Raw genomic sequence first — 26,578 nt, forward strand, 5'->3', positions numbered from 1 at the left:
CGTTGTATTCAGGTGTTGAGCTCCTTATTTGTGAGTAGCAGAGTTGGTGATACAGTGTAGTTGGTGGGAGGGGGTTTACACGGTGCACATTAAAAGTCGTATTCCTAACCAACCCAATACCAACTCTCAAATTGCTAGTCAGTTTGCATCTTATGACTACATTTCTTTATCGCCTAGAAAGATGTGCGTTTGACACACACACGCGATGGTGCAGATACAATTCTGTAATATATACAGTATGTCAAATATGAGAAACCGCATTTGGCAAGCGAGCAGATTTATTTGTGTTTTAATGACGGACGTTGATAGGTTGAGTTGAAACATTTCCGGAGCTCATTTGTTGACAACAGAAACCAATAGCCTCGTCGGCAATAGTCTGATATAGACACCTTTGTCGTTTAGTTTCCGGTTGAATTTACGCCACCTTACATCTTACTCGAAGCAAGATTACATAGCACTGAATTATATTTAGGCTTCAATGCTGTTGTTCTTTTTGAAGAATAGAAATCGATTTGTGGTCGACTGTAGTCCGATAGTCCCGGTGGTTCACGTCAGAGTTTCGATGGTAAGGCCCCATTTTTCATAGCGGTATGTATCTGTTGTACACAAGCCTAGCCCGGTATGAGTTTTGACAATATTTTGTAGTTAGAAATTTTCCATCGACTATAAAGGCGTAGGAAAATCATAAACACACATTATGAACTAGGAACACATATAATGATCTTATACAATAACATCTATATTAATAATCGATACAACAAACCTGGATGCTCTTTTCTGTACAAAGACGTGCATGCAAGCTTTGGATTCAGGATATTAAGAATGTGCTTCGTGTTAGAGTGGAGAGAGAGAGAGAGAGAGAGAGAGAGAGAGAGAGAGAGAGAGAGAGAGAGAGAGAGAGAGAGAGAGAGAGAGAGAGAGAGAGAGAGAGAGAGAGAGAGAGAGAGAGAGAGAGAGAGAGAGAGAGAGAGAGAGAGAGAGAGAGAGAGAGAGAGAGAGAGAGAGAGAGAGAGAGAGAGAGAGAGAGAGAGAGAGAGAGAGAGAGAGAGAGTCGTTAGTAGAAGTTAGAAACAACCTTATGTACTTAATCATTCAATCGAAACGAAGAAACATATATCCCAAAACCAATGTTGTTCTGAAAACGAGGCTAACGTGTGACATTCTGTTTAGAAACAGGCGAACTTATAGTTATAGTTTGTTAGTTCATACCATCATGACAATAGATTACTGATGTGTTTGGTCGGTTTTATACAATATAGCAATAAACGGTATAAGTATAACAGTATTTGGGGTGCAGGGTTGACAGTTACCAATCAATATCAACCAACATGTGAGGTGTGTCCCGGGATGACAGTCGACACTGAACGGTAACCAAACGTTTGGAGGATTAAGCAAGTGAATATAATCAGCGTTTAGAGATTTCGTCAAGAAGACATTTTGTCTTCTAAGAAAGAAAATTAATGATTGAATATGTAAGCCTAGGCGACAGTCGACTGCTAACCCTGAGGTTTTAATCTGACTCAGGGTGCCAGCGTTTAACCAATATTCTGACCTTTGACCCAGGGCAACATTTGAATATAAAGGTTAACCAGTGTTTTGGTCTTCGTCTCAGTATAAAAGGAATTAAAGTCGACTCCAACAGTTTGGGTTCAGCCAGTATATAAACAACAATGTATGTCGACGCTGCAAGTTGAACAATGCCTGGAAATACGATCCAGGATGACGGTCATCTTGATAGAAAAAAACAGTGCTAAAAGATTAAGCCAATGACTAGAGTTCTCCACCGAGGTTTGCCAATGCTCGGAGGCTTGTTCCAGGGAGACGTCGTCTACTTGGTTTTGACGATGCTGTCCGTCACTGCAAATTAACTAAAGCTTTCACTGCTGGCGTTCCTGTTACTGTTTCAAAAATAACCATTAACTGGGTTGAGAAATGAGACGAGCAACTAACCTGTCGCCACTTCTGTAAAAATCCATATAGAAGACAACGATTGCCAACTGACTTAGATTCAGTTGATGTTTGTTGGTTAGTTGATAATGAAGAAAAAACTTGAATATAATCATTAGTCTATTTATTTAAGACGGCGAAACTGATTTTAAAAAGTGTTTGTACGTATTGCTATAGTCCATGGGGATAGACGGTGGGAGAGGCCTTTACACAAAACCCACTTGATAACAGGATTTAGACAGATTTAGAAACCCATGACGAAAACCAACAACAACCGAAACTGATAAGATATGACGGAGATACCATGAATTCGCACAAAACAAGAGGAGAAAGCGGGAGTTCCGGATGTGGAAGCATTTTCTTCACTAGATGTATTACAAATGACGTCTTCCGTCAAATCAAGAAATCGTATAGGTTACTAACGATCTACTGTTTTCGCATGTATGCTATTATATGATTCCACCATCCACACATTTGTAGAATATTTCTTTATTTCATAATTTCCTTTCAGCACAGTGTTAGTAGAAAATGGCGGAGTAAATGATTTTGTCGATATACTATAGATGGCAGTATCTATAATATATGTATAGCTCTGCTTTATAGGAGCTTGTACCTTACCCTGACCTGTTATTGTCGACGGGAAACCTTCAGGCAGGATGTGTCTTTTTCTCCTTGATACATACCAATTATTTGTGATTAAAGTAATACATAATTTTAATTATAAAAAATATGCATCCGCATCCGACTATCTTAAAAATAGATACTCATATGTTTATCAGTACCTTAATTGACAGGACAAAGTAGTAATGATGCATTATCTTGTTATTCATATTGTGTGATAGGCCTCGCCAACTATGGCCCTATAAAGATATGTGTACCCAGTAATACCGAACCGCAGCCTACCTAACCATGTGATCCGTCCACCACTGAGAGCTTCAATATGATATATTTGTCCAGTTTCGATTTCCTACATAGACGTGTTTTGAATGTAAATATGACCACTTGATACTTTGTTTATCATAAAATTGCAATACTTAACGATGAGACGGAAATATGTACAAGGACATAGATCGAATGGGAGCTTAGTCATACAACCATGTTACCGTCTGAACAACGTTGAACATTAACCGTTCTAAAGCTATTTACATAAGTTATGCAAATTAAATTGGTATATCACATAAATTCTTACTTGATCCTTTTTATTTTTGTAAGTTAAAAAAATGCCAATACTTACATTTGCTCTACATCCTTTTATTCCGTCTTTGCGTATTGCAGAGTTATCTTCTCTTGTGAGCAGTTATTGATTGTTACATCATTGGTTTGTGAGGGTAACGTCATCAATTTTTGAGAAAACGACGCAATTTTCTCACACAAACCAATGACGTAATAATCAATACCTGCTCACAAGAGAAGATAACTGTGCAATTGTAATGCATTGCGAAGGCAAATGTTGTTATGAGACTATAACATCATATGCTATTGTAACGCCATCAATCTCTATTGTGACGTCATCAATGTCACTGTTGTCAACACTTAATTTGCTGTTCAAAAACTGTTCGCAATAACCAAATAAAGCATATCTACTCTATTAAAATGTACGCTTCAAGGATTTATTAAATTTTTCATCAATTGCAATGTGTGTTATAGGACCATTACAACATTTGCTAAAACATTTACTGTTTAAGAAATATGAAAGGAATTGCAATCGGAACAGTACAATTTGAGTGAAAATGGTATTGCTTCTATGACATAGTGGTAAGGTTATTTTATTTTATGTACACAAACTGACACCCGGTTCTAATATAAAAGGAATGCGCGCGTCTTACGGTAACGTCTCTGGCTTGTTAATAGATATACCAATAACTGTTACATGTATTTATATCCTTGTACATCTGTCGGTAAGGTGTTTATACACTTTAAGTCGATTTTATTTACCGTCCAGGACTTATTCGGTCGACAGGTGATGTTGATTAATCTTCGTGTACACCTCATCAAGTTGGATATACGTAGAGGGATTACGCGTGAAATACCAGCAATATGAATACACAGTTAGATGTATTAATATAATATACTTAGTGCTACACAACAGGAAACAATATATGTATCCTAAATTATTAAGCCTCGTATGAATTCTTCCTGTCTTAAAACATCTCAAAACTATTTACGATTTTTTAGACTCATGAATGCTAGACCGCGGTGTACATGTATATAATATTCAAAATTTTGAATATTTTTCTTCGAAATACTTATTGAATTTGGCAGTACAAAATTATCTTGGAATTCATTTGTTTATCTTTATGGTTTTTTTTAGAAACTGTATGACCTAAATTGTCCTGAGTTGACTAGAAAACCTTCTCAGAAGCAAACTGAGTCACCTTTGGACTTTTGTGGGGGGTTCCTTTTGTTTTCCCCTTTGTCTTTGTCTATTTTTGGTTTTCATATCGACTTAGAGGCCACTTTATTCCTGAATGTGAAGTACAATTGATGCTTTATGCGTATTAATGTACATTGTAATTGTGTAGGTTATCCTTTTTAGAACATCACCAAGCTAAATATAGACTGCGATGTAGATATTGTCAATAGCGATACATACCAATTACTGTGTCTTAATTATATGAAAGTGATAAAGAAAATCATGTTATGCTACCAATAGTAGAGAAGATACCTGATGAAAATGTTGGCTGAACTTACTTATGTTCCTGACTAGTTGTACAATGAACTAATTTCATTCTCATTTTCATCACCTTTCTTATACGTACACATAACATTGCTTTGGAAATAAAAGTTCTAAAAATGGAACTGACATTGATATATTTATCAGACTTCGTGTCGGCTCACAACCATTGGCCAACTATCGCTTATAATAACACGTACAGGTGTGCAACACACAAGCTGCAATAATGCGCTCTGGTTATTACAAGGCGTTCCAAAATATTACAAACTGGTGTAGCATTAACTGAGCAATGGGGGTGTAACGTTCAGTAATCCGTCACTAGTTATATTTAAGTCTGCTATTAATGATTATCTAAATAATTCTTAGTTTAGTTTGTTCTCCCTGCTGAACTATCGTGCATTGCAAATTATGTTCGACTTTCGTGTACATGTGTAGTTAATACGAGATATTGCCAATTTATTTATTTCGAATGTGTGTTCTATATCCTCCATGTCTGTATGGTTTTATTGTTTTCTTTTCTCTTTGAGATCGTTATTGAATTTACTCTAGACTGCATACCTCCTCCCAGATATTGATATAGATTGTTATTTGCTACCCTGGTTGTATCCTAGGTCTGTGCACGTACATAACGCGTCCTGGCACATTTTGCGTTGAGAGTAAACTGTTAGATCAACAGGGTGCATACCCATGTCAATCATAACTGTAGCTATACAACCAGTCCTTGACAATGGTTCAAGGTCGTTATACATGTAAGAAAACAATGGGAATTTAATATTTTTCGGTGCCAGCCGCCCATTTTTGTTAGTATATTGTCATTATTCCTCTTCTGTTTTGAAACCTGACAACATAAATACGAGAGAAACTAAATCAAGCCCGCCAAAACAGAAGGGTGACGTCACGCCTGTCGTACATAACCGGGCAATAACCGTCATAATAAGGTCAGACAGTTATACATCTATGTCAACCATCTGTTGTGTCGACAACTCATGGTTATATCCGCTACGCATGCATTCCATGGCGCAAATAAGCATACACAGCTACATGTACAGTCACATCCTCCAAATGTTTGCTGTAGACATTAACAGTGGACAAAATGCATTAGAAAAATGAAACTACCTGTGCTTAAGAAGTACCCAAAGAACATTTATATCGTTTAATGTAGATTTTGTATGTATTTATGATACAGCTGATGCTGTGGATATCCAAAACATATTTATGGATGACACGTCCTTTCTTAAGAATCCAATAGTGCGTCCGGCCCGGGCATGTCCTTAGATCTCAGCAGGAAAGGTTACATTTCGTTCGTCGTGTGTGTTCTGTAAAGGTCTTACGTGATTACAATCGCCCCCAAGACTCTGGTATGACCTTATAAATCGCCCGGTAGATACATTGGACTTGACACAGTGCCATCTAACAACAAGACGTACCATGTGTTATGGTGGTAAAATTTGTTGGGTTGATTTGTCGGTAGAACACGGCTATCTTGTGGTGTCTCAAAGTAATACTAAATCTTACCCAAGTTGGTTCAAGCAATGCATGTAAACTTATTGTCTCGGCGTGTCATAGTCTATTAAATATTTCGAGGTATGCTACATGTATATGGCTAAGAAACTCCAGTGCGTCAAAAAGGTCAGAAATATCAGAATTGGTAGAATGCAGTAAAATTGCGCTATCATCAGTTCAACATGTATTAGGACAATTAAACGAAGTAACAAAATATGTTATTGTTGCGATATTTGGATTCGTTTTTGCTTTAACATGACGTTTGTTAGAAAATGACAAACAACTAGTGCACTTGTGTATAATTTTTCTCAACATTATTTGAGAATCAGAGCTAACGCATGATAAAGCTATAGTGAATTACAATATTATTTGCACAAAATACTAATTTTATTCTAAAAACTTTATCATTGACCTTATAGAACTTTTTACCAAATATATTTATATGTAAAGTACAGCTGTACATGTATCTTAATTTGACGAGGTCGTTAAACTGATTTCTTCAAAGTTAAAGAAGTAACTATAGCACTTTAAAATCCCTTTCTGAATCCTTCTTATTCAATGTTTTTTATTTATTCTTTATGGTTTTACTGAAAAACGGCCGCGGAGGCTGAGTGTTTATAGGCGTCTGACATGTCGCTACCACTAGCCCTCCGCATAGGTGATCGCAGGTTCGAGGGTTACATTAGGCAGTCGCCAGGTTCTGGCCTCTAGTCGGTGGGTTTCCACCGGGTGCTCCGGTTTTCCTCCACCACCAAAACGTGACACGTCCTTAAAATACTATAGCTGTTGATAGGACGTAAAACACAAATCAATAACATCACAGAAAATAGAATCTGGTTGAAGCTCACAATTGTGTATATACAATTTTGTTTTAAATCTCGCGCCTTTAACTATATTGTATGAGGGGTGTGTGCGAAATTTCAAACGAATTGAAAAATAAAACTGTAACGATCCATGACCTAGTTAAACTATCAAAACAACAAGTCACGCGCATTGGGTGCTTAAAGCTGCTGAATAACCTTACAGGGGAAGTTTTATAATAATGTCAAACGATACACCAGCATTTATTACAGCTTCGTTAGGTTACGATAATTAAGATTGCGGCAGGGTTGAGTACACGACTAATGTTTGTTCTCGTTACTCAATCCCCATCTTCTCAAAACACCAGTATGCCCGAGGCATGTTGCTATGATGTTGTCACGAAGTGCAGGGATGTGAAATGCACGCGATGCGGGGACATAACATGACTGGGTGTGAGGTGATTTATAGTACAACAGGAGGAATGGCTGCAATAAACGTTACATTCCATCTGCACATCGAGTGTGCACAGTTCCTTATCATTAATAATTCTTAAGACGAGCAGTTGTCCTAAATACCATCCACATGCTTGCACGAGAACTTGGGTTTCAAGGTGACGAACTGTGCTTTATACCGCAGTCATAGTAGAATTGCTATTCCTATTGTTTTCTTTATGAGCAGATTTATCTAAATGAACATTCTTTGTTACTTATCACGTACATGAACAAAATAAACTGTGACAGACTGGCCAAACGTGTGACACACAAGAAAGAAAAAAGTGCACAAATACTGCACAGTTATCAGGAAAAGTAAGTTGTGGGTTGTGTAATTATACAAAATATAAACTACTTGCGAGTCAAAATTCATCACTAGTAGAGACAAACAATGTATCTAGCGTTTCAGCTCCCCTATGGTGTGTGCTCCGAGTGAGTTAAATCCCATAATTTGACACATAGCCGTTGTTTGGTACGAAAAAACAACATACCGGTTTACACTTGCAATCAGAAACCAACTGTCATATATTTGTTGAAAATTGGTCGTATTGCCAGGTTTTCGATCAACCAAAACAGTCTTAAAACATTTCGTATTATTCATTTTTATTGTTTCAACGATGGAAAGAGCCTAATATATGTGTATTTTGATTATGAAATAACTGAACCAGTTGTTAATTAAAATGGGCTTATATCACACAAAAAGGTAAATACTATGTCTACTTGTAACAATTGAAATAAATAAAAAGGACAAAAGATGATAAAATAGAGGGTATAGTGAAAACAATGTTGTTTTTGTAGGAATTATTTTACATCTTTTTTAAGATAACTATCAATTCACTAGTTCTACATATGTAAGCATTTTAAAATTAATTTGAATACCTACGAGATAAGTTCAATGTTCAGTGCTGACCTCGATTTAAATTTCTCCACATGTTGGATTTTTGTTCACTGCATAGTCAGTCTGAGTATTCAACCATTCTTCAGGTGACTCATCGGGCAGTACACGAAACTGTCTTATGGCTTTAACTTTCAATCACTTAACGGTGCACCAATGACCTACTTTTCCAAGTAACTATTATCCTTCAAAACAGATCTACTGTATAAAATTTGATTCTTGTCCTTCATGAAATCACAGTGAAATAGAAGCATTGCGCATGATATATAATTATATAAATAGCTTTAGATCCTAAGTGTGGCGATAGTTACATGTAATGGTCGTTAGTATAGTTTCGTTTCGGTTATACTCATTATAGTTACGTTTTATTGAACCATGGTCCTAAGGCAGTATTGCTGAGCCGACGAGAAAGCGACACACTCTCCTTATAAGATAATTGTATATTCTAAATCATAAAAGTAGTTATGGTCTGAAATCGTAGGAGTTATGTCATTGTTTAATGACCGAGTTAGTATTTCTGTTATTATTGGCCCCGCATTCGACATCTTTTCTACCATTGACATACGAGGTTATGCATTGTCAAATGTTGTTTTGCTGTTCATCTCATGTATTTAAAAGTTATTGTTCGGGTTTACTTGTTTGAAGAATGAATGTTATTGCAATGGGACCATATATCAGTACATGTATATGCATAAATAGAAGAGTGATTTAAAATGTCAATATAGCAAACACAAAAATAATAAATAAACCAAATAAGTAAAATACAATTATAGCTGCAAAAAACCACACGGGTGTTTTTTTAATAGAATGTAAATACGTTATCCAAAGATTCTATGTTGCACTGGACCCGGGTACACGTAAATGTATGTACGTAATAAGCAAAAAAACAAAAACTACTTGACCTGACCCAGCGTTCGCAAAGTAATAAAGTTCATTACTTGACCCTGTCCTAAAAATGAGGTAAAAAGAGTGTTCGCTTCTCTTTACCGTTGTTAAACATGTTGATACAAAAAAAAATCGCTTTAGATCGTTCTCCCTTAACACTTATTTTCTATGATCGCCATTTCCGTCAAGTGAAAAAACATAAAGATATTTTGTCAAACTTCTGTCTAAACGGTAAGATTTGATTAGTTCACCATTGCGCTTAACGTTTTGCAGAGTGTCGTGAACAGTCTCTATATTCGCCATCTTCAGTTTTCATTTGAAAGGAATCATAAAACAACATTTTGATTTTATAAGTTTCACTACAGGAAATGCTACACACAGTACATGGAATATCGTGAGCTCCATATTTGTAGCTACACGTAAGTACATGTGGTGTCGTGTGCAGCCACCATCCCTTATGCTTATTGCAAAGTCAATCTAACGCTTATAAAGTAATACATGTACATTCTCTTACATTTTGTCTAATATAATCTAGGCCTCCGGTTGGGTCCATACCGAGACACGAATTAGTGCTTTCCAAACATATACATTACAAGCTGTGATCATGACCCCTTGTCTATGTAACTGTCCATGATAATTTTCTTCCATTTTACACCTTTCTCCTGCAATGTACTTTTACACGTTTTCCAACACTTAGGATTTGAATTTTAATTATTTCAACTTTTACATAGTACCACTAATGAGTCCTACATTTGTAATAGCTCTGTTCCGCNGTAAGAAAAATGCTAATACTTACATTTGCTCTGCATCCTTCTATTCCGTCTTTGCGTATTACAGAGTTATCTTCTCTTGTGAGCAGTTATTGATTGTTACATCATTGGTTTGTGAGGGTAACGTCATCAATTTTTGAGAAAACGACGCAATTTTCTCACACAAACCAATGACGACACAATCAATACCTGCTCACAAGAGAAGATAACTGTGCAATACGCAAAGACGGAATTGTGATGCATTGCGAAGGCAAATGTTGTTATGAGACATCATATGCTATTGTAACGCCATCAATCTCTATTGTGACGTCATCAATGTCACTGTTGTCAGCACTTAATTTGCTGTTCAAAAACTGTTCGCAATAACCAAATAAAGCATATCTACTCTATTAAAATGTAAGCTTCAAGGATTTATTAAATTTTTCATCAATTGCAATGTGTGTTAAAGGACCATTACAGCATTTGCTAAAACATTCACTGTTTAAGAAATATGAAAGGAATTGCAATCGGAACAGTACATTTTCAGTGAAAATGGTATTGCTTCTATGACATAGTGGTAAGGTTATTTTATTTTATATACACAAACTGACACCCGGTTCTAATATAAAAGGAATGCGCGCGTCGTACGGTAACGTCTCTGGCTTGTTAATAGCTATATCAATAACTGTTACATGTATTTCTATCCGTGTACATCTGTCGGTAAGGTGTTAATACACTTTAAGTCGATTTTATTTACCGTCCAGGATTTATTCGGTCGACAGGTGATGTTGATTAATCTTCGTGTAGACCTCATCAAGGTGGATATACGTAGAGGGATTACTAGTGTAATACCACCAATATAAATACACAGTTAGATGTATTAATATAATATACTTAGTGCTACACAACAGGAAACAATATATGTATCCTAAATTAGTAAGCCTCGTATGAATTCTTCCTGTCTTAAAACATCTCAAAACTATTTACGATTTTTTAGACTCATGAATGCTAGACCGCGGTGTACATGTATATAATATTCAAAATTTTGAATATTTTTCTTCGAAATACTTATTGAATTTGGCAGTACAAAATTATCTTGGAATTCATTTGTTTATCTTTATGGTTTTTTTTAGAAACTGTATGACCTAAATTGTCCTGAGTTGACTAGAAAACCTTCTCAGAAGCAAACTGAGTCACCTTTGGACTTTTGTGGGGGGTTCCTTTTGTTTTCCCCTTTGTCTTTGTCTATTTTTGGTTTTCATATCGACTTAGAGGCCACTTTATTCCTGAATGTGAAGTATAATTGATACTTTATGCGTATTAATGTACATTGTAATTGTGTAGTTTATCCTTTTTAGAACATCACCAAGCTAAATATAGACTGCGATGTAGATATTGTCAGTAGCGATACATACCAATTACTGTGTCTTAATTATATGAAAGTGATAAAGAAAATCATGTTATGCTACCAATAGTAGAGTAGATACCTTATCTTATACGTACACATAGCTTTGGAAATAAAAGTTCGAAAAATGGAACTAACATTGATATATTTATCAGACTTCGTGTCGGCTCACAACCATTGGAGAACTATCGCTTATTATAACACTTACAGGTGTGCAACACACAAGCTGCAATAATGCGCTCTGGTTATTACAAGGCGTTCCAAAATATTACAAACTGGTGTAGCATTAACCGAGCAATGTGGGTGTAACGTTCAGTAATCCGTCACTAGTTATATCTAAATCTGCTATTAATAATTATCTAATTCTTAGTTAAGTTTGTTCTCCCTGCTGAACTATCGTGCATTGCAAATTATGCTCGACTTTTGTGTACATGTGTAGTTAATACGAGATATTGCCAATTTATTTCTTTCGAATGTGTGTTCTATATCCTCCATGTCTGTATGGTTTTATTGTTTTCTTTTCTCTTTGAGATCGTTATTGAATTTACTCTAGACTGCATACCTCCTCCCAATTATTGATATATATTGTTATTTGCTACCCTGGTTGTATCTAGCTCTGTGCACGTACATAACGCGTCCTGGCACATTTTGCGTTGAGGGTAAACTGTTAGATCAACAGGGTGCATACCCATGTCAATCATAACTGTAGCTATACAACCAGTCCTTGACAATAGTTCAAGGTCGTAATAAGAAAACAAGAGGAATTTCATATTTTACCGTGCCAGCCGCCCATTTTTGTTAGTATATTGTCATTATTCCCCTTCTGTTTTGAAACCTGACAACATAAATACGAGAGAAACTAAATCAAGCCCGTCAAAACAGAATGGTGACGTCACGCCTGTCGTATATAACCGAGCAATAACCGTCATAATAAGTTCAGACAGTTATACATCTTTGTCAACCATCTGTTGTGTCGACAACTCATGGTTATATCCGCTACGCATGCATTCTACGGCGCAAAATAGCATATACAGCTACATGTACAGTCACATCCTCCAAATGTTTGCTGTAGACTTTAACAGTGGACAAATGCATTAAAAAAATGAAACTACCTTTGCTTAAGAAGTACCCAAAGAACATTTATACATGTATCATTTCATGTAGATTGTGTATGAATTTATGATACAGCTGATGCTGTGGATATCTCTATTATCCAGTATATTCAAAACATGTTTATGGATGACACGTCCTTTCTTAAGACTCCAATAGTGCGTCCGGCCCGGGCATGTCCTTAGATCTCAGCAGGAAAGGTTAAAATTCGTTCGTCGTGTGTGTTCTGTAAAGGTCTTACGTGATTACAATCGCTCCCAAGACTCTGGTATGACCTTATAAATCGCCCGGTAGATACATTGGACTTGACACAGTGCCATCTAACAACAAGACGTACCATGTGTTATGGTGGTAAAAGTGGTTGGGTTAATTTGTCGGTAGAACACGGTTATCTTGTGGTGTCTCAAAGTAATACTAAATCTTACCCAAGTTGGTTCAAGTACTGCATGTAAACTTATTGTCTCGGCGTGTCATAGTCTATTAAAGAATTTGAGGTATGCTACATGGCTAAGAAACTCCAGTGCGTCAAAAAGGTCAGAAATACCAGAATTGGTAGAATGCAGTAAAATTGCGCTAGCATCAGTCCAACATGTATTAGGACAAGTAAACGAAGTAACAAAAATTCAATAAAATGAAACACATTATCACATTAGTCGTCTTCTAACACGATAAATCGTGTCCTTTGTATCGTGTATTGTAAATATGTTATTGTTGCGACATTTGGCTTCGTTTTTGCTTTAACATGACGTTTGTTAGAAAATGACAAACAACTAGTGCACTTGTGTATAATTTTTTCTCAACATTATTTTAGAATAAGAGCTATCGCATGATAAAGCTATAGTGAATTACAATATTATTTGCAAAAAATACTTATTTTATTCTAAAGACTTTATCATTGACCTTATAGAACTTTTTAATAAATATATTTATATATAAAGTACAGCTGTACATGTGTCTGAATTTGACGAGGTCGTTCAACTGATTTCTCCAAAGTTAAAGAAGTAACTATAGCACTTTAAAATCCCTTTCTGAATCCTTCTTATTCAATGTTTTTTTATTTATTCTTTATGGTTTTACTGAAAAAGGGCCGCGGTGGCTGAGTGTTTACAGGCGTCTGACATTTCGCTACCACTAGCCCTCCGCATAGGTGATCGCAGGTTCGAGGGTTGCATTAGGCAGTCGCCAGGTTCTGGTCTCTGGTCGGTGGGTTTCCACCGGGTACTCCGGTTTTCCTCCACCACCAAAACCTGACACGACCTTAAATTACTATAGCTGTTGATAGGACGTAAAACACAAATCATTAACATCACAGAAAATAGAATCGGGTTGAAGCTTACAATTGTGTATAAACAATTTTGTTTTAAATATCGCGCCTTTAACTATGAGGGGGCTGTGTAAAATTTCAAATGAAATGAAAAATAAAACTGTAACGATCCATGACCTAGTTAAACTATCAAAACAACAAGTCACGTGCATTAAAAAACAAGTCACGTGCATTGGGTGCTCAAGTCTGCTGAATTACCTTACAGGAGAAGTTTTATAACGATGTCAAACGATACAACAGCATCTATTACAGCTTCGTTAGGTCACGATAATTAATATTGCGGCAGGGGTGAGTACACGACTGATGTTTGTTCTCGTTACTCAATCCTCATCTTCACAAAACATCAGTATGCCCGTGGCATGTTGCTATGGTGTTGTCACAAAGTGCAGGGATGTGAAACGCACGCGATGCGGGGACATAACATGACTGGGTGTGAGGTGATTTATAGTACAACAGGAGGATTTGCTGCAATAAACGTTACATTCCATCTGCACATCAAGTATGCACAGTTCCTTATCATTAATCATTCTTAAGACGAGCAATTGTCCTAAATACCATCCACGTGCTTGCACGAGAACTTGGGTTTCAAGGTGACGAACTGTGCTTTATACCGCATTCATAGTAGAATTGCTATTCCTATTTTTTTCTTTCTGAACAGGTTTATCTAAATGAACATTCTTTGTTACTTATCACGTGCATGAACAAAATAATCTGTGACAGACTGGCTAAACGTGTGACACACAAGAAAGAAAAAAGTGCACAAATACTGCACAGGGAAAGTTATCAGGAAAAGAAAGCTGGTGATTGTGGAGTGATACAAAAATTACATTACTCGCGAATCAAAATTCATCACTGGTAAAGACGCACAATGTACAAAAATGTATCTAACGTTTCAGCTCTCGTATGGTGTGCGCTCCGAGTTAGTTAAATCCCATACTTTAACACATAGCCGTGGTTTGATACGAAAAAACAACATACCGCTTTACGCTTGCAATCAATAACCAATGGTCATATATTTGTTGAAAATTGTTCGTATTACCAGGTTTTCGATCAACCAAAATAGTCTTAAAACATTTCGTGTTATTCATTTTTATTGTTTCAACGATGGAAAGAGCCTAATCTATGTGTATTTTGATTATGAAATAACTGAACCAGTTATGAATTAAAATGGGCTTATATCACACAAAAAGGTGAAAACCATATCTACTTGTTACAATTGAAAACAAAGGACGAAACGTGATAAAATAGGGGGTATAATGAAGAAAATATCTTTTTTTAGGAATTATTTTACATATTTTTCAAGATAACTATCACTGCACTAGTTCTAATTATTTTAAAATTATTTTGAACACCTTAACATAATAAATTCAATGTTTATTGAACGAACACCAAAATAGTGTTGTCCTCAATGTTCTTTATCATTACATGTACATGTTTGTGACAGCAGAGGTAATGCTTGTTAAACCAGTTAACGGCAGGATTTTATGCAACAAATAAACAAAAATAACATTTAAAATCAATACCTGTTTTAGGTTATCGATGATTGTAGAAATGACCAATCAAGAAAAAATCAATGTATGTTGTACATTCTCCACATGTCACTGTATAGTCCCGTCTGAGTATTCAACCATTCTTCAAGTGACTAATCGGGCAATACGCGAAACTGTCTTATGGCTTTAATTTTCAATCACTTAATGGTGCACCAATGATCTACTCTTCCAAGTAACGTTTATCCATAAAAAAATCTACTTTATGAAATTTGATTGTTGTCCTTCATTCAATCACAGTGAAATGGGAGCATTGCGCATGACATACAATGATATGAATAGCTTTAGATCCTAAGTGTGGCGATAGTTATATGTAATGGTCCTTAATATAGCTTCGTTCGGGTTATAATCATTATAGTCACGTCTTATTGAACCATGGTCCCAAGGCAGTATTGCTGAGCCGACGAAAAAGCGACACACTCTCCTTGTAAGATAATTGTATATTCTAAATCATAAAAGTAGTTCATGAAATGGTAGGAGTTATGTTATTGTTTACTGACCGAGTTAGTTCTTTTATTATTAGCCCCGCACCTTTTCTACCATTGACATACGAGGTTATGCATTGTCAAATGTTCTTTTGATGTTCATCTCATGTATTTAAAAGTTATTGTTCGGACTTACATGTTTGAAGAATGAATGTTATTGCAATGGGACCATATATAGGTACATGTATATGCATAAAGAGAAGAGTGATTTAAAATGTCAATATAGCAAAAACAAAAATAAATAAATATACCAAATAAATAAAATACAATTATAACTGCATAAAAAACATACGGATATTTTTTTATTAGAATGTAAATACTATGAACATTTGAATAAAACCCTGACGTTATCCAAAGATTCTATGTTGCACTGGACCTGGGTACCCGTAAATGTATGTAAACAATAAGCAAAAAAACAAAAACTACTTGACCTGACCCAGCGTTCGCAAGGTAATAAAGTTCATCACTTGACCCTGTCCTGAAAATGAGGTAAAAAGAGTGTTCGCTTCTCTTTACCGTTGTTAAATATGTTTATACAAAAAATAATCACTTTAGATCGCTTTCCCTTAACAAATGGAAATTACAGTTGTAACTACAGTTAGTTACACTCCATCAGGAACAATCACTTATTGTGGAACCTCTCAGTTAATAGATTAACATGTACTTATTTTCTATGATCGCCATTTCCGTCAAGTGAAAAACCATATAGATATTTTGTCCAACTTCTGTCTAAACAGTAAGATTTGATTAGTTCACCATTGCGCTTAACGTTTTACAGACAGTCGTGAACAGTCTCCTAATTCGCCATCTTCAGTTTTCATTTGAAAGGAATCATAAAACAACATTTTGATTTTATAAGTTTCACTACAGGAAATGCTACTCACAGTACATGACATATCGTGAGCTCCTTATTTGTAGCTACACGTAAGTACATATGGTGTCGTGTGCAGCCACCATCCCTTATGCTTGTTTCAAAATCAAACTTACGCTTATAAAGTAATACATGTACATTATCTTACATTTTGTGTAATAGAATCTAGGCCTCCGGTTGGGTCCATACCGAGACAAGAATAAGTGCTTTCCAGAAATATACATTACAAGCTGTGATAATGACCCCTTGTCTATGTAACTTTCCATTATAATTTTCTTCCATTTTACACCTTTCTCCTGCAATGTACTTTTATACGTTTTCCAAAACTTAATATTTGAATTTTAACTATTTCAACTTTTACATAGTACCACTAATGAGTCCTACAGTTGTAATTGGACCAACTGTCCAAATGATGTAGCTTTCCCTCACCGATATACTCACGATAGGTGTTTCCTTCTCCGTTATACCAATGATAATTTATATATATGTTAATACAATGGTCAAGTAAGTTAACTGACTAACCGCATGGTACATGTGTACATTTACCACACGACGTATATTGTAAGTAGTTGGTCCAGTTGCAATTTGTCCGTCCATACATATAATCTTTCGTACGTGCAATATTTGTAAATATTATGATAACCGTGACGTCACTGCTGACAACATATCCCAGCCTAAATGACATTAGTATTGTAGTATATCTTGCTTTCATCGTTAACACACTTAAAGTGTGTTAAAACAAGTAATCATCTATTGATCACGCAATCACAACGGCATTAGTGTAAGCTGGAGTTCGGTTGTACAGATCGTGCACGACAATAAAGGCTTGACTGCTAGAAATACATGTGAAGATGTACTTCAAAAGGGACACTTTGCGCCTCTGATATACGCTTCCACACTCGCTCGTTTATCAGAAAAGCATTTTTGCTTGACGTTAATTTCATCTTCTGTTAAACCAAACAAAGGATGTGCATCATTCGCAGTGTATACAAAAACAAATGCCTTGACGCTTTAACCGTAAAGATGTGGCAGTTCTGCAAATAGACTTTATTGCGGTTCGCTGGTGGTAGTTGCTGTGTCTATGGGCTCAAAGACTGCATGGGGTGTGTTTAAAGGATTTGGAAACACATCGGGATGATTGACCGTCCCGGGACTATAACTAGAGGGTTTTGGAACGTCCGTCCAGGAAAAGCAAGGTGACAAATATACAACATTACCACGAAGCTAACAATTTATACATTTTTTTTGCGTGTATCTTTCGATTTTAACTGCACCTCTTGGCCAGTAAATCACGTGTTTCTTATTTCAGTTTTCCCAGTAAAACCACTTTAATCTGACATGGTGACGGCACTATTTGAAATATATGTGTATCACCTTTTTTTTTCCTTTCTGTTCATGAACGTGGTTGTCGGAGAAACGTGACAAAAGCAACTTGCACACTAGAGGGCAAAATCGTATGCTCAGTTAGTCTTAATACATGTAGAAAGGTTGTTTTGAGGAATCCTCAGATGGTAATTTTAAAGAAATTATCTTTAAAGACAGGTTGTATTAGGGAACTCTTCAGATTGAAATTTCCAGAAGATGATCTTTACAGACAGTGGTCTTTATAGACTCGTCATATGGTCTTATACGTACACATGTAAACAGTGGTCTTTTTGTTCCGGAACACTCAAAATGGTAGTCTTATAAAAAAGACAGTGGCCTTTGTCAGTAGATGCTATCTAATAGAGAGGTGGTCTTAATAGTTATTATAAATGTGTTTCTAAACATTTTTCATGTTGGTAAGTTTAGATTGTGTATGGGTTCATACATCACAACCAGTAAAGTGTTTATTTGTGATGTTTCGATGAGTAGTGCGATATACACTCTGTCATCTTCATCAGATAAATGACCGGTAAATCGTACAATTATGTCAACAAAGGTATCAAATATGCTCGAGTTGGCATTAAATCGGGTGTTCTTTATAGAGAGGTTGTATTTATAAACAGAAGGTATTTATATACAGGTTGTCGTTTAGGTATGGTTTCCTACATTGATATATAGTCTGGTGTAAGGCGTAAACTGTTAAATGAATGTGTAGCTTAATGTTGTAGAGGATTTTAGTGCATCTTTGCAAGTCCCCATGTACCAAATCGTGCAAAGCGATTTCGAGCAATGTGAGAGAGAGAGGACCAATTTCAGTCGGGTTAATGTCAAATGAAAAAGGCTTGAATTAAAAGTTATATCACCGAAAAAAATTGATCTGTCTTTTAAAACAAATTCAGTTTAAACTCCAACTATAAATCACCTTACGTGGATACCCTGTGGTACAGGCCTAGCTTGTCACTGACGTACGCCCACCTTGTTAAACATAACGTCTACTGACGCCGTCAGTTAACACTGCTATCGATATCCAGTCTAGTCCAATAGATCAGAACAGTCGATCCTTCTCGCCATCTCCTGAACGCAAACACGTTTACACTTAACCTGATAATCTCAAGAATCCCCTACCAGCCCCAGTCGGTCTGTCGATGTGACGTTGGGGTCTCGGTCCGGTTTGTCAGATTTATAATGAACGCCGTTGAGGTATTTCTGTCTAAGACAAAGCGTATGGAGACGTCTTTAGTTGGGTCAGATATGTACCAAACTTTGTGAATTACGTTGTTATATAAAACGTTTACATTATGTTTTTATAAGAATTGTTCGCAGGGTGTGTTTCATAGCCGTTTTATTCATAACAAATTGATTGCAAGTGCTGGTTTTTAGTGCAAAAGATCAACTACTGTATAGGGTTTAATTTTCATGGAGGTTATACAATAATTGAGCTATATTCACGACCTGAAACCCCCCAGGAAATTGTAGGTTAAAACGGATTGTTTGCCTTTTGTATAAAGCGCTAGTTAGGAATCATTATGTCTGATAGAGAGTTGGATATAGCAGTTGACTATTACATCTGATAGGGAGTTAGTTAGAATTATTATACCTCTACTTATTTTACATTATACAAAAGTAACCACATCAACAAGCTAGTTCCCCTCTAACTGCATGCCAGGGAAATAGTTCGTCTGGAGGGGTGCGATAGTTTTGAAACTATTTCCCTCGGAAAGTGCGGGAAATTGAGTGATGTTGTGGGCGGGGCCTGACCGAAATTTGACCAATCAGCGCAATCGAATTTCTCAAGATTTTTTCAGTTTTGTTAATTAAGTGTCCTAACTGTTGAAAGTTTGTTGTCTAATAATATTTAGAATATTGTAAGGGAGTGTTTGTATCGGTATAATAAAACAGTTGAAGTATGGGTATTTCGGGATATAGCAAGTTTATGATCCCCCGAGGCTAGGACTTTTTCCCTCGGCTTCGCCTCGGGAAATAGTCGTAGCCTCGGGGATCATAAACTTGCTATATCCCTCATACCCATACTTTAACTGTTAACTATGTACTATTACATCTGATAGGGAGTTAGTTAGAACTTTGTACGATTACTTCTGACAGGGACTTGGGGCTGTTGACTATTACATCTGATAGGGAGTTAGTTAGAACTATTTACTATTACATCTGATAGGGAGTTAGTTAAAACTATTTACTATTACATATGATAGGGAGTTAGTTATAACTATGTACTATTACATCGGATAGGGAGTTAGTTAGAACTGTGTACGATTACTTCTGACAGGGAATTAGGACTGTTGACTATTACATCTGATAGGGAGTTAGTTAGAACTATGTATGATTACTTCTGAAAGGGAATTAATAAGAATTATTTATTATTCCTTCTGATAGGGAGTTAGCTATTACCATTGGCTAATACTTTTAATAGAGATATTAAGTTAGGCCTAATACATATTACCTGTGATAGTTTCTTATGGCTATTGATAATAGACAATGGCATGCGAAACTAAACACAGCGACTTTATCCAAATCACAGGGTTTGACCTCGAAAAATAAAAGCCCATTTAGCAATATATGTCATAACATTAACAATGGTTATTTGACGAAGAAATTGTCTTATCGTAAAAAATGGTTTCCTTTCCATGAAATAAATGATCTGTGACAACTTTTTACAGACAATAACAATGACCTAGTTTGAAATGTTTGGCCTCTTTTAATTATCAATGAACATGCTTAAGGCCCAATTAAATAAAAGCCGTCGAAATCGGTCTTTAGTGACGACTTCCACACTGTCCGTGTAATTCTCCAAAAGGGGAACGCTTGGTCATTTGAATATATAGATTGTTTTGATTTAATTCATTTCTTTATTTCATTGGTAGAAAAAACTGAAACAATTAATACAAAAAAAACTTATTTCACAGGTTTAAAGAAATCGAGCTTAACGCACTGTAGTTGAAGATTTAGTGAAGAAGTGACACATCTCGCTTGACTAGAGGTAAGTACATGTATCTGTCTATTTCGTATGTAATTGACTTCTTGACCTATATATGTCTGTGAAATGTAACAATGTAATTATTGAATTAGCCTACAAATGTCCCTTACCCCACATTCCCAAATAACCCTGTACTGTAGCTATCCTTCACACGATTTGGTTGCATATTCCCAACACAGCTTTTACCATTCCGACCCCTTCGCGGTCATCACTCGGGGCAGTATGTAACAGTACACCATAGCTGTGGAAAATATCGCCACGCTTGCGAACTGTCCAGTCAGAGTCCCGGTAATTGAGTTGTTAACCCAGCCATCTACGCGCGTCTGCGTTCCGCTACATTCCCATACATACACACAAAAGACCTATATTGACAGCTAGAGAAACGCCGATGTCCAGTTTACGATGTCTGGTCAGATCGGATTTTGAATTAATACGGCTAGATCAAATATCCCCCTTTACACTTTTCAGACTGACCGCTACCGAGTTGACCATTTGATTATTTAGATGATCTATCATTCGCTTCACCGTATCCGGCTGTGCTCCTTAAGGATTTAACGTCATTTAGGTTTAATGCATTTTATCCACTCGACGTCCCCTAGGGTGCCAGTATCTCGTGTAACTATCTACTCGACTGCCGTCTGTGTGTAACGTCATTAGAACGGATTGTGTTCGGGTGTAAGGTTTGCCTCTAGAGCTATAAGAAAATCCCAGGACAGGCCGTCTGTGTCAGCCTACCTCTTGATAGCTGTAGTTTTATATGTGTTCAAATATAAAATATATTTACGCACTCGCATGAACGTTTACAAGCCAACGCGGTCACCTTGTCCCGCAGGTGCCGACAATAAGCACTTGACATAGTCACGTATAATCCGCAAGTTTCCTTTACTCTCATAGTGATCCCCTGTCTGTTAAACTAATACGATGTAGTTATTTCCGCAAAGAAGCTATCCAAGTCATGGATTACTTGAACAGACCGACCATACCAAGAGAGTGAAGAATGTTATCGTTTGACATTTTGTGTTTATTACTTTTATACTCTGTTACACAATAAGATAATAACACGTCATTTCAAGTGCGGCGTCGTATTTCGGTAGGTGCTAGTACCCAGCAGTAGGTACGTCGGGCAGACAGTAATACTGAGTATACATATTACTGGAGGAGGATACAGGTGAACGACCGCTGTGAGGACACGTGGCTGTTAGGCCACAACCATCCCTCCTATTCCAGGAGTTTCTAGTTCGTAATAGCTCCGAAACCTGTTGAGACAGTTTCTTCTTCCACGTCTGAGACCCTCTGTGCTCAACAGGTAGCGTCTCGATCGCGTCTAAAAGAGTTCACTCTGGTGACATTTTGGTTTATAGTTCTACACCGTCTAGCGTATTATCTTCAAAATGACTTCCCGTTGAGAATGGGGTCGTCTCAAATGTTAACCAAACGTTTCCAGTCAGACAGATGTTACCTGTGCCCACAGGACGACTGGTTCATAACGTCATCGTTGGAAACATGTTCGTTTCCAGGCCCCTCATGTCTGAGGCTCACTCCAGGTTCGTTATAATTAAAGGTAAACATATTGACCCTAATATACATTAAGCTCGTTCCATCCTTTTTGGTATGTCTTTCACGGCAGGCCGCCTCTGTATACTTAAAACAAGGAATGCACAATTCATTATATAAAAAAGTTCTCTCTCAGTACAGAAAGTGTATTGAGCAACATTTTCTGGTTACCTCTTGTTTTTCCTTACATTTTTTGGCATACTTACTGTGTTTATGACCGATTCTTAAAGGTACATCACCTGTTTGTGTGTGCTACGCTCATCCAGCGTAAGCATACTCAAGTCAACGGTTGATTTTTCACCCTCATTGAGGAAGGAATGATTTCTATCTTTTGAAAATTTATGTTATTGTTTAATGATCATACTATTTGTGTCCCGTGTGACTTTGCCTTCTATGAATATAATTGTACAGTAAAAATCAGGAAAGACTTGTCTGTCTGGCGCTCTATTGTACGGTGTCTTTCCACAATATTAACGTACATGGTTACATGTAAACGATCTATCCTTCTGTATACTTGGTACTTTGTCGGTTACATTACTAAAAAAACCAAGGGAACGAAAGTCGTATTTAGCTTTGAACAACATAGAACCATGTATACCTCTCAATGAGCAGGAAACAATAGCGAATGCAAGGTCAAGGCTATAAAACACCTTTACTGTGTACATCTTTTGGTAAACATATATTGTATTAAGGAGATGTATTAACAAACGGAGGAAGTAAGAAATATGTTGAAATAAAACTTCATTAATTTAAGTCATACTGGAGGAAATACCTATCCAATGAAATGTCGCTTTGATGCATCTTTGGACAGCTGCAGTTATGTAACTCAACGTACCTCTTATAGCATGTGAGTGAAATTATATTTTGGCATATTTATACATAAAGTACGCCAAGATGAAGTATGCTCTAAATAAATTACAAAGAACAGGGTCTTGGGAGGCTTGCCAGTGAGTCTTTTAACTGTTTCATGTTTTTTTTACAATTTCAAGAGCCTGATTTTATTGGTCTTGGTGGGGGAGGATGACATGCCAATATAATGGCTGTATAACACTAACACAAGGTAGGTTGACTGTTATTTTTGCGTGAGCATCGGTAATTTAATCAGGCAATTTGGGGGTGACCAAAACGAAGCTTATGTCTACACCCGACTCAGTTGTTGTTACATGACTACAGCATCGGGAGTGACGTGACTTACACCTGCTTTGGTAGACGGGGACTAAAGAGGGGGTAGACATAAAAACATAAAAGTATACACAATTAAGAACTTGGTGCAATTAGGCGTTGGCATGACGTATTACGCGTTCTGTACTGTAACATCATAGGTGGGAAATTAAAGCATATAAAACCAGTAATTTGATTTGTGAAACATTGATTAACGAGAGAAACGGTTTTTGATGAAGCTAATCAAATACCCCCTTTTGACCCCCCTAGACAGGTCGATACATCTAAAAACCTATACGGTCGCAATCAACCCTAGTCAGCTCCGCTGCATTCGGTAATGCTTCAACTTCCGTTCTGGGAATTGGTGATAATATCTCATCACGATGACGTCATTTCACAATAATAGGTTAACGGGAGTGTGCGGCGTTGTGCCGGTATGTGATTTGGTAATCAATGTAGATGACAAAGTGAGGAGACGCCCGGCTTTACATATTACAAAGCTATTTTAAACATTTCACTTCCCAATTGATGAAGGCTACTAGGCCTGACTTACATGCTATTGATGTCTATTTACCATGTATTAGCTTGACTAGGCGCCGATAACAATTCCCTCTTATTCCTCCTCTAGCCTTGCCTGCTTAGTATAGAATGTAAGGTACGACTTTCAAACAAACTAAAAATGGTAGAAAAACTTGTAAATGACATACGTTAAGACAGGGTAATATTTATGAAGTTATGACTGTAGCAAATGCTTATTTTCCATTTTAACCTCAATTCGTTTTTAATGATACAAAGTGTATACCTTATTGAATTAACTACCAATACGAGACATATGTAATTTGAATGTACATTTAAGGATTTATTATAAATGGAATAGACAAGTTGTCTCGATTATAAGAAACACTACTACGTCTATACTGTAGACACTCTGAGGATAGCTATACTTCTATATGTCATAGAAATCACTCCCGAGACAGTACCTTTATAACAACTCCGTTAGAGTACTCGTATGAATAATGGTTCTATATTACCCGGATTCAGTTCTAAAAGATTGTTTGGTTAGTTATGGCCCAATAGTGAGTTTACAAACTTGAATTAAATTGGAAAAATGTGTCATTATTTACTACTGTATCAGAACTGGACTGTTGTCTATTGCTAACATTACAGAGAATGTTTATGCAGAATCGTACCTGGAAACATTTCGTAAGAAATAGAAAGTGGTATTTTGCAAAGTATGTACATGTTCTTCATCACCAATCCTTCGGAAAACTAAATGTACATATAAAATCTATCGAACTATTCGACTACCAAACAGTCGTCGTCAATTTAAAGCACAAACCATTTCCTTTCTTTACGGGTACAACGAAGGACGCTCGTCTTTGACTGGTTCAGGGTTAAGGGTACTACTACATTGTTTACATCAGTTATAATCGCGAAGAAGAGTTCCACTGGGTTTTCTTTCCCCTTGGAATAATCTCTATCGTATAAAGAAGATGAAGCAATCCAAACGGAGTGTTTCAGGCTTATAGTAACTTCCCCTGTCAAGTTTAACTTCGGCTTTGCGTCCAATACATTTGACACCATATTTTATGCTCTGCAGTTGTAATTTCAAAAAAGGCAAACAATGAATAATTGTAGTCTTTGTAAATGTAAAATTCACAAATTCGACCCCAGATGTTTTTGTATTTTCTTTTATATTTCTATTGCCAAACATTCAGATTTTGAACAACTATATCGTTCTGTAAATTGCAATTTAAGAAACGCTTCTTTTGAAATGGACATAACAAATATTTCACGGTTGTGACAATGATAGGTTGATAGGTTCCTTTACCATACATCATAAGTTACATGTAAAAAATGTGTTTTTAATAAAGTTTTCTTAACCAATCGCAAATGAAACATATTCGCACTGTCGACGAAGAAATTAGGACAGGATAATTAATTAAAAAAAAACTCGTCGGGGACCCCCAAGCCCCGTCACACTCCCTCCCCCAACACAACCTACCCAATCCCTACCAGATATGCAGGTGAAAACTATAAAAAAAAACCAGCTTCAACTTACTAGAAGTGTACAACAAACAGTGTTTCATACGCAAATTAGAAATGGTCTTTCAGTCTGCAATATTAGCCATTTCATATGAAATAATTATTTTTAATAAGTTGACGTTTATTGCTTTGTTTGTTTATTTGTCTTTTATCAGTTTAGACACTGAAAATTTGTTCTCTTTGAAAAGGTGTGAGAAATGCCAAAATATACGAGTGGATTGCTGTTGATGAACGAGGTTTCTCAAGACGTATTTGAACTATTGGACATCACTGAAAATTTAATCAATGTTCTCGATATAAGTACTTAAGTGTTCAGTAACCTCGATTTTGCTCACATTTCGACAACACCACCGTTGCTGGTGTATGCACATGTATTATGCCGTTTCATTCGATACATTGTACCACCTGTTTGTTATTCCGTGCAAAGTAACAACAAGTGAAGCCTCTTTCGCCTCAAAATGTTAATGCGAATAGACGATATTCATATTTAATAAGCCTCAACAGAAGAAAGGGAAACGAGTATTATCATTTTTATTCCGGAATAAAACCAACGAAATAAATAAAATACATAAAATACTAAAATGACATAAATCAGTTGCCAAAAGAACCATAACAATGGGTTTTTTCCGTCTGTCCGCCCTTTTATGGAAAGTTTATCGTAGTCTGCATTTGAGTAGGCTGCCAGTAAACGATTACAATGTGTTGTTATGACTTTTTGATACAGCAAAAGGTTATGTCTAACAAGGTTAGAGAAACACTAACATTGATAACGC

General features: G+C 36.5%; 1 protein-coding gene across 5 annotated transcripts in view; it reads left to right on the top strand.

Annotated features, from left to right (window-relative positions):
* Positions 1-26,578, top strand: part of LOC110445431 — a 154,658-nt gene that overhangs the window by 9,305 nt on the left and 118,775 nt on the right. For all 5 annotated transcript variants that reach the window (XM_021490057.1, XM_021490056.1, XM_021490058.1 and 2 more), the window contains one exon: positions 20,974-21,047. The gene's annotated coding sequence lies outside the window, so the exon portion shown is untranslated. The remainder of the gene's footprint in view (positions 1-20,973; positions 21,048-26,578) is intronic.

The sequence above is a fragment of the Mizuhopecten yessoensis genome, unplaced genomic scaffold (genome assembly GCF_002113885.1).
Source record: "Mizuhopecten yessoensis strain PY_sf001 unplaced genomic scaffold, ASM211388v2 scaffold2303, whole genome shotgun sequence".
NCBI lineage: Eukaryota > Metazoa > Mollusca > Bivalvia > Pectinida > Pectinidae > Mizuhopecten > Mizuhopecten yessoensis.